This window comes from Miniopterus schreibersii, assembly GCF_964146895.1.
Source record: "Miniopterus schreibersii genome assembly, chromosome: 9".
Classification (NCBI taxonomy): Eukaryota; Metazoa; Chordata; class Mammalia; order Chiroptera; family Miniopteridae; genus Miniopterus; species Miniopterus schreibersii.
This window is the reverse complement of record NC_138118.1, coordinates 76,719,659-76,729,039: the sequence shown is the minus strand read 5'-3', so window position 1 is coordinate 76,729,039 and position 9,381 is coordinate 76,719,659.

Sequence of the window (9,381 nt, the reverse complement as noted above, 5' to 3'; positions counted from 1 at the left end):
ACAAAATGCCCAGAAGTTCTGGATAAAATATATAATTTAAAATGAACAACTAGGCAAAATTAGAGAAATCTCCAGGGGCAAAATAAAAAGGAGGAAACCAGACCAGTAAGCTAGTGCTGAAGCCACATCGGAACTGGGAGCACTTTCCAGTCTCAGAAACCCAGCACTCTGAGTTTTAATAGCTGTACGAGAGTCAGGGGTTGGAACGGAGACACCTGCATTAAGCTTTAATCCTCACGTGTCTACTCTATTAGATGAAAGGGGAAACTAGAAAAAATCCCTTCAAGAAAAGGGAGATGACATGGGGTATTTCTATCTTAAGCTCTGTTATCTATGTGGGGGAAAGTCTCATAATGTATTTCATAACAACAGACTACCTTTATTACCTGAGAAACCACCAGGTAGGAAATTAACATCATTTCAGATGATGATGCTCTAGTGAACCTGGCAAAAGAAAACACAAATCCTTCCTGGAGGGACTTATTTTCTACCCAAGCCTTTTGGTTTCCCCCCACACACAACCCATTGAACAAGAATTCAAAATAAACATTACAGAGCACTTGAAAAACAAACCATCATGAGTTTGCAGAAAAGATTAACATCTAAATTCTATCTCAAAGGATTTTATATTTAGGATTACTGGATATTAAATATAAAAGTAATTACATCATTTAAAGAAAGGAAAGAGGGATTTGAAGACATGTACTTTAAAAAAGAACAAATAGATTTGAAAAAGAAACACTGTATTTCTAGAAATAAGAAAGATCATTATTGAAATTAAAATGTAATGTTCCAGTTAAGTGGCAGATAAGATATTGCTAGAAACAGAATGTATAAATTAGAAATTATCCAGATGACAGCACAGAGAAATATGGAGAGTTTAAAAGAAATGGTGGAATCTGGAGATGTGACTACGTCCAATAGGAGTTTGAGAAGGAGAGAATAGAGGGAAAGAGAAAAGATAATATATGAACAGACGACGGCAGGAAATCACATGGAATTTATGGAAGACATAAATTTATAGATTTAGGAATCACAATGAATCATAAGCTTAATTAATAAAAATAAATGTATGTCTAAATCGACTGTAATGAAACTATGAAGACAAAGAAATGATCCTTTGTCTTGTAAGAGATAAAAGACAGATTACATACAGAGAAATGTCCATTAGGCTGATACCGTGACAGCAGACTTCTCAATCACACCACCAAAGCTGGAAAACAGTGGAACATTGAGTGGGATGTTGGGAGACAATAACTGTCTCAAACTTTCTTCCAAAAAAGGTGAAATAAAAACATTTTCAGACACACGAAAACAAAGAGTTTGCTACCAATGGACTTTCACTAAGAGGAATTTTTAGTTCTTTCTCACTAAAGGATGTCCTTTAGGAAGAGAAAATTGATCCCAGGAAAAAGGCCTGAGATATAAGAAGAAATGATGGCAAAGAAACTGGTTTAAAAAGGTGATAAACCTAAATAAACTTTTACGTATAAAACTAATATTTGCAATAATATTTATTGTATAGATAATACTACATATCTTATGTTATACATAATTTTACACACATTATATATAATAATATTACTTAGATAATAAAACAAGATAAAACCAAAATACTGGACAAGAATAACCTGTAAACTGGGGTGGAAGTGATTGGCGTTAAAGGGAATGAAGAGTTTTCCAAATTTATCTGAGACAGATCTCTAAGCAAGCATCTTGAGGCATTTATGTTTCAGGAAATGGACTTTGTGTTTAGCTTGGCAGATACGGCTCCACAGAAGCAAGCCCCTTAACATCCTGGGTCCCACATAGGAATCATAGAGCTGATGTTCCTCCACCACTTAGGAGGCCTGGCTACACGCGTGTTCATCATGGGTGGATGTAGACGTGTCAGACAGAATGCAGAACACTTAGTTAAAACTGAATTCCAGATAAACCACAAATGAAAACTAATCACTGCTTATCTGAAATTCAAACTTAACTGGGTGTCCCGTGTTTTCACTCACTGAATCTGGCAACCCAGGTGGATGAAGAAGATGGGAAAGTATGCAGGCCAAGGAATGATGGAGGCGAGGAACCGCCTGTCTGCCTCGCCTTAGGGTACTTGAACTTACAATGGACCGGGTTCCAAATGAAGCACTTTACACGCATTAGCTCAATGCACTCCTCTATGGTAGGTGCTGTTTTATTACAACCCCTTTCACAGGTGAGGACACTGAGGCTAGAGGTTAAGCATCTTCCTCTAGTCACACCAAGTAAACAACAGAGCCAGGATTTGCACCCAGGAAGTGCGGTTCCAGAGCTGCTGGCTCTACTGTCTGTTCTTCTAGGACTGAAGCTAAGAAATGTCCACGGTGACGTGACTAGAGGCTAAACTTGAAGGGCCAGTCTGGCTGCATTTCCTCCGTGTTGTTTCTGCACATCTGGTGGTAGGTAAGTCATACAGGTACAATCTCTCCGACTTGTAAGCCCACATTTCTCAGAAAGTAGATTATGATGATTTGCTATATGTGTACAATGCATTTGAAATTTACAAAGTACTCGTCGCTAACATTAAGGAAGTGACAGAGTCAGGATGTGACTTTACCTGGAACATAGACGCCCTGCATCGACCATCTCATAGGAGGGTATGGATGCACAGTACTAGAGTCAATGCCTGCTGGTTTTGCCTGCCCAGCATCTGCCCCCCTCCTCTGCAATAGCATACGAGTTTTCTTTGGGAAACTTTCCTACTGGATACACTGTTCTTGGAACTTTCAGTCAAGGTGCCAAAGGGCAGTTGTATGCGCCAAACAGAACCTCTTACAATGGATTTGAATCTTGAGAGTTGGGGTCATGTGATCTGAAAATGGTAGACGTCAACACCTCTCAGGTGGTTTTCTGAGGAGTGTTTCCATCCCTGGTCCTTGCAGGCATCCTGGTTTCTGTCTTTTCTGAGGTCGCTGCTTTTCCTTGGATTCTGTGACCCACTCCATGTTTTCAAAATTTCATTTTCTCACGTTAGCCAGAGTTGGTTTCTGTTTGCTTGCAAATGAGGAACTGGAACCATTACAAGTGTTGTATACTCGTAGATCGTTGTTACTGCACGTTGGTGTGAACCACTTCACATTTCCTGTGTATCTTCCACATTACAGAACAGTTGTGTGCTAAGACCTTCTCCCAGGGCCCAGACTAGGATGCCTCAAGGCTGGTATCTAGGGTGCAAAACTTACGGAGGTGCTTGCTCTCAGCTTCATGCAAGTGCAGAGTAGGCACGTGGAGAACGTTTTTCCTTAAGGCCTGAGGGAAGCATTTACTTCTGCATTAAAGTGAACCAGTTCTACAATGTATACATCATAGACTAATAACAGAAAGTTCTGGAACGTTCCGTGAGGTGTTCTCACCTACAGCTTGTTCAGAGATTATTCCTTAGAGAGGGTGGAGCAGACACTATTCCAAATAGATTTCTGACATGAAAGTCTTAGGAATTCCTATTTAAAGTTTAATAATATCCTTTGAGAAATGTCTCTAAGCGGATAAACACACATGTACACACACACACACACATATACACACACATATACACACATATATATATTAAGTTTATGGCTCCTCCTAAATATATATACAGTATATATATATTTAAATTATTTATACATACACATATACTGTAAAAATAAATCATTTAAATATATATAAATATATTCATTTATATTTTATGTAAATATATTTACTTATATAGCACTATATGAATAAATATTATATAAAAATACATGTATATATTCAGGAAAAGCCATAAACTTTTTAACATACACAAAGGGATTTTAACAACTGTTTTCCTTGGAGTTCTGCTAGAACTAATCTGTAAGAAGAGCGCCCTCTGCTGCTACTTGTATGAAATAGATTTTCTGTCTGGCAATACTGAGAACACGTGAAAAGGCTCTTAGGCTATCTGGTTGCTGCCTATAACAAAAAATTAAATTATTTTTAAAAAATAAAATTATATTTCAATGAGTAGTACCATCACCTCTTCAACATCCTCTCAACTTTTTTGGCTTTGTAGAAAGCCATGTTGCCAGATCTTTCTATTTGATTTTACTCTTTCAGTGGTAACTGTAATGCAAATATAACAGGAACAGAGACATTGGATAACAATGCAGTATCCATTTAGGAGCATTTCTTCCAAACTCTTAACTAAATGAAGTAACCGCTCTCTCGATGCCCAGACCCATAGGTCAGAGGTCATGATTACCCCTCAGGAATAGCTCATGATAGAGGCCAGGAGGAAATGGCTTTATTTACTCCAGAGCCCCCAGGAAAAGTGAATGCACTGAGGTTGACAACCAGCTCTGCTGGGGATTTCTGGGGACGGTAGCAAGGAGGAGGGTCGGAGAGGGCAGGCCAATTAATGATCTATAACAATTCCAAGGCGGCAATGGCTCAGGAAAATAAAGGATGCATTTTCTTGGCATTCTGTACTAAGCTGTAGGTTGTGATGGATTGGTCCTGGGTCCTCACTGCCCCGCCCATACCTGACCCATCTGGGCAAACAAATATAGACGTGAATGGCATCAGGGCCCCAGGTGTTAGACTGGAAACTTCCATCCGTCCCAGCATTCACACCTGCTTTCGTCTCTGTCGTTTGCAGATTCCCTGGCTATATGCTGTGGCTCCCAAAATCAGCTTCTGAGCTCTCTTTCTAAGTAGAGAAGAATATTAATAGATGAGCATCGGTGGTTAAGACCAGGCCAGAGGGAGGAAGGTTAAAAATCAAGGGAGAGACAGTGTGTTGTGCATCAGAAGAGCCCTGGGCTCCAGTTCTGGGTTCCCTGCTCTGGTCTTGGCTCTACCCCTTACCAGCCAAATGACTCTCAGTAAATTCCTTACCCGTTCCAGGGCTGAGTTTCCTGGACTTTAAGGTGAAGGGGTCCAGGTCGCTCTTAAAGGCCATGTTAGCTCAGACTCTAAGGTCCTAGGGCAGCATTCTAGGGACCTAAGCACCAAATGGTGAACTGCCCCATGGTTAATCAAAAGCCTCGCAAATGACACATTTTCCTCCCTTCCTCTTGTTTTGCGTGTCAGTCTTGGCTGCTAAGGTTTCTCTGCTCTGTTTGCTTTCTTTTGTTTTGTCTTCTATTAATAGTAAATGGACATAAAATTGCAGTTCCAGGGAATTAGAGGAGTTGCCATGGAAACAGCCTTGATTCCTGGATGTAAACATTGAGCTGTTGGTGCCCTTCTCTGAGGTGCCGGCAAAGAGAGAAACACGAGGTAAAGGTTATAGTGAGAATGACATTGTTTTCGGGGGCATGGCCCACACTCTGAAGGCCTGATCTGAAGGCGGTTGCAGAGGTCTGGGTGGACCCCGGGTCTCACGCTGCTCCCTGACTCAGTGGCTGACGTGATGGAGCGGGACCGAGATGTGGGTGTCCATTCTGTCCCTCTCCCCAAACCCCTGCGATTAACACAAAATAAACACACCTCCCCTTCAGGCTTATTGGTTGTGGCTCTAAATTGTTCCCCTTTGGGGGTGGAGGCTATTAAAATTTTATTTCTTGCCTCAAACCATTTTATTTACTTTCAGAATGAAGATCTCCTATTCTTGGTTCTTCCTCCCTCCCCCCTCCCTCCTTTCCTGCCTCCTCAGCTGCTTCTTTGTGATTGAAGAGCATATTATAGTAGAATATTCAGAAATGCACCAAAACATGCTTATCCCTAATTCCTTATAGAAGGTGGGTGAGAGCTGAGTGCAGTTGTTTTTGCTAAATAGCGCAGAAATTCCATTAAAAGATTAATTCACTAAGGAGGGCGCGCTCTCTTCTCGAAATGGAAGTAGCCGTAAAGTAGGGGCGATCCCGCCGAGGCCACGCGGTGGCTGCTGCTAATGGGTTATTTTTGGCAGCATGTTCTGGAAGGGAATACAGGCACTGGAGACGCGTGGAGAATAAGACCCTCGTTAAAGCAGAGCGCTCGTTTTTATTCACAAGAAATAAAGGCTGGGAAAAGTTTATGGGGAAGGGATTTTTTGGAATCAGAGAGCCTAAGGGGAAATAAAACGTATTCTTATTTTGATGTGGAAAGTCTTCTTTTTGTTCCCTTGCTACAATCAGCCTTGGATTACAGTGGCTGCAAGGGTTAAACGTACCTGGTCTTACGCTACTGAATTTGTGGTACTTTGTTACTGAAGCAACAGAAAATGCACGCACGGGGTCTTATAGTGACTACATGTATAACTTTATGAGAAACTCAGTGTTTTCCAAAGTGGCTGCATCGCCTTGTGTTCCTACCAGGAGCATGTGAGAGAGTTCCTATCGCTCCACATCCTCATTAGTACTTAGTATTGTCAGGTTTTTAAATTATTTATTTAAAAAATATTTTTATTGATTTTTTAGAGAGGAAGGGGGAGAAAGAGAGAAACATCAATGATGAGAGTCATTGATCGGCTGCCTCCTGCACGCCCCCTACTGGGGATCGAGCCCACAACCCAGACAGGTGCCCTGCGCCTGAATGGAACTGTGACCTCCAGGTTCATGGGTCAATGCTCAACCGCTGAGCAACACTGGCTGGGCTTGTATTTTTTTTTTTTTTTAAATAACCATTATATTGGAATGTGATTTTAATTTGCATTTCTCTGATGACTAATGATGGATGATTATTAGCCATCTGTATGTCTTTTTTGGGTAACATGTCTGTTCAAATCTTTTGCCCACTTAAAAAATTGGTTTGTTTTCCTATATTGAGGAGAATTATTTATATATCACAGATGCAAATCATGTATCTGTTGTGTTTTGAAAATATTTTCTCCCAATCTGTGGCTTGTCTTTCAGCTTCTTACCATTGCCTTTTGCAGAACAGAAGATTTAATTTTGATGAAGTCCAATTTATTATTCTTTTCTTTTATGGATCACCCTTTTTTTTTTTTTGTATTTAATAAATCTTTGCCAAATCCAAGATCAATGATTTTCTTCCATGTTTTCTTCTAGAAGGTTTATAGTTTTAGCTTTTCATGTGCTTCTTTTAAAGATCTCAAAGACACAAGCCTAGAGAAAGATGAAGGTATAAATTCCCGTAGGAAATGAAATAAAAAATACGTAAATTTATGTTTTAGTGGACCCGACATCTAGATAAGATTGACCACCTCCCATTGTCTGCACAGCCCTAAGCTAAACATACAAGGCATTTACGACACCCACAATACGCGAGAGTACTCACTGCGTAAGTCTGCCTTCCTCACAAGGTCCCAGAGCTCCCTCAGGCCAATGCCTATGTTTGACTTTATATCCTGAAATTTCAGTCCAGTACCCTGCCCTGTTAATAGGGTAACCAACTCTGTCAGTCTCTAGAACCGTCCCGAAGGGCCACCGGCATCATGAAAAAGCTGCCTAGCCCGGGACAAGGGGTTGCATTCACCGGTCTCATTTTTTACATCCTAAAAACAAAAGGTTCAAAGAGATGGTCTCTGAGGTCTCTTCCAGCTTAGAAACTCTAAGATTCTGGCTGGATCATTGCCTGGGATGCGGAGGGCAAAGGAGACACAGGTGGAGGGAGATCTGCCCCCTCCCTTCTTGCTTTACTCTCTGTGCAGCTAAAGCTGATACCTGAAATGTCAATAAACGGTGTCTTCTGGCCTTAAAAGAAAACTCTCTGTTTAATCTCTCTCCTTTTTAATGTCTTTTGTGTTCTCTGATTCACAGTCCACTCTGGGTTTTCAAAAACTTTTAAAAGGCTTGAACCAACCTTTCTTGCCAATTGTTGGGGGAGGGCATGGGAAGAGAGAAGAGCAGGGAAACGTTCTCGTGACCCCCCCCCCCCCCCCCCCCCCCCCGCCAACCTCCTCCCCTCGCAGCAGCAGCCTCTGTCCTCGATTAGGACAAAGCGGAGGAGAGGGGAAAGGAGCTCTTATTGATTGGAAGGAAAGAGAGACAGCAAAGCACAGAAGCTTTTCTTCGGCCAGCTTCACAACTGTGCTTCCCCCTCTTCACTGTCCTTCCAGGGGCTGGACACCCGACACTCCCACCGAGGTTCTCACGACGCTGACAGTTTAGCTGGAAACCCAAGTCCCCACCCTGGGGGATTGCTCACTGCCTTCCCACGGACTGTCCACCCGGCAGCCCTGGAGGGCGGGTCGGCTCACAGAGAGAACAGAGAAGGCCACTGCGGCAGGTGCCAGGCGGCATGCCTGCTCCGGGCAGCCCCCAGTGGCCCTTGGCCAGCCAGGCTGCGAAACCAGAGACCAGCCACGGTGACTTCATTACTATGCAACTAGGGCACCTGGCCCCCGCCCGGGGCTGCTGCAAAGGCGTGAGCTCAGGGACACCGTCTCTTCCTCACGCGGGGCTGGGAGGATGGATGGCCCGGGCTTTTGTCCCCTCCTCTCTCTTCCCCCTTCTTTCCCCAGTTCCCCGCTCTCCTGGCCTCCTCACTTCCTCTTCGATGTCTTCCTCTCTCTCTCCGTTCTTTGCCCCTTCCCCTCCCGTCCCCCCACATCTCCCACCTCTCCCCAGCCTTCCTCTTCCCTCTTCCCTCTCTCGCCGCCTCTTTCAGCGAGCTGCTCACGGTCTGGCCTCCCCAACCCGCTGCTGGGGCACCAGGCCCCCGAGCAGACACACCCGCACCAATGAATCCTCAACAGAAACTCAGCGATCCTTGCCTAGAGGATGGGAGGAGGTGTGAGACATCTTCTTTACACGCATTCCTTTTTTTGGACAGAGTTTTATTTTATCCTATTTTATCTGGACATCATGCACCAGTTGGATTACTGCTTTTGGATTCTCTCTCTGATGCCCTAGTGAGAGGCTGGAGAGCCTCCTTTCACATATCATGGGTGGTAGAAGTGAGGCACTGCAGCACCACTGCTAGGTCAGGACCGGATCTCACAGTTTAGAAGAAGGAAGTTACTCAGTAACCCCCATTTCGTCGCATGCCAACGTTCCCTCCAAGTCTTTCCTTCTCACTCAGGCGGGGAGTCCCAGGAAACTTAAAGCCCCAAAGAAGTTCCTCTACATGAACCTTTCCACATGACCACCAGTGAAACTCCTTTCCACGTAAAGCCACGGCCTGGGTCCCAGGGCCCTACTCTTTTGACACAAGGACAGTGAGGAAGATCTCTCTTCCCACCATAGTGGGAGAGGGGACAGTTATAAATACGTACTGGGGGGCCCAGCGATGCTGTGTGGGAGAAAGAACCATTCCTGCTGCCTCCCAGGCTCGGCTGTAGGCGTTGCCTTGTCGCAGCCACACAGAACACTGCTTCTCCCCGCGGTCATGGAGAGACAGGCCCTCAAGTCAAAGGCCCTTGATGGCAACTAGAACATGGGCATTGCCCATTCTCAACCTCTCTCCTGTCCTCAGACCAGTCCCTGGAGCTGTGAATCTCATGTTCTGTTCGATGGCTGCTGTGAC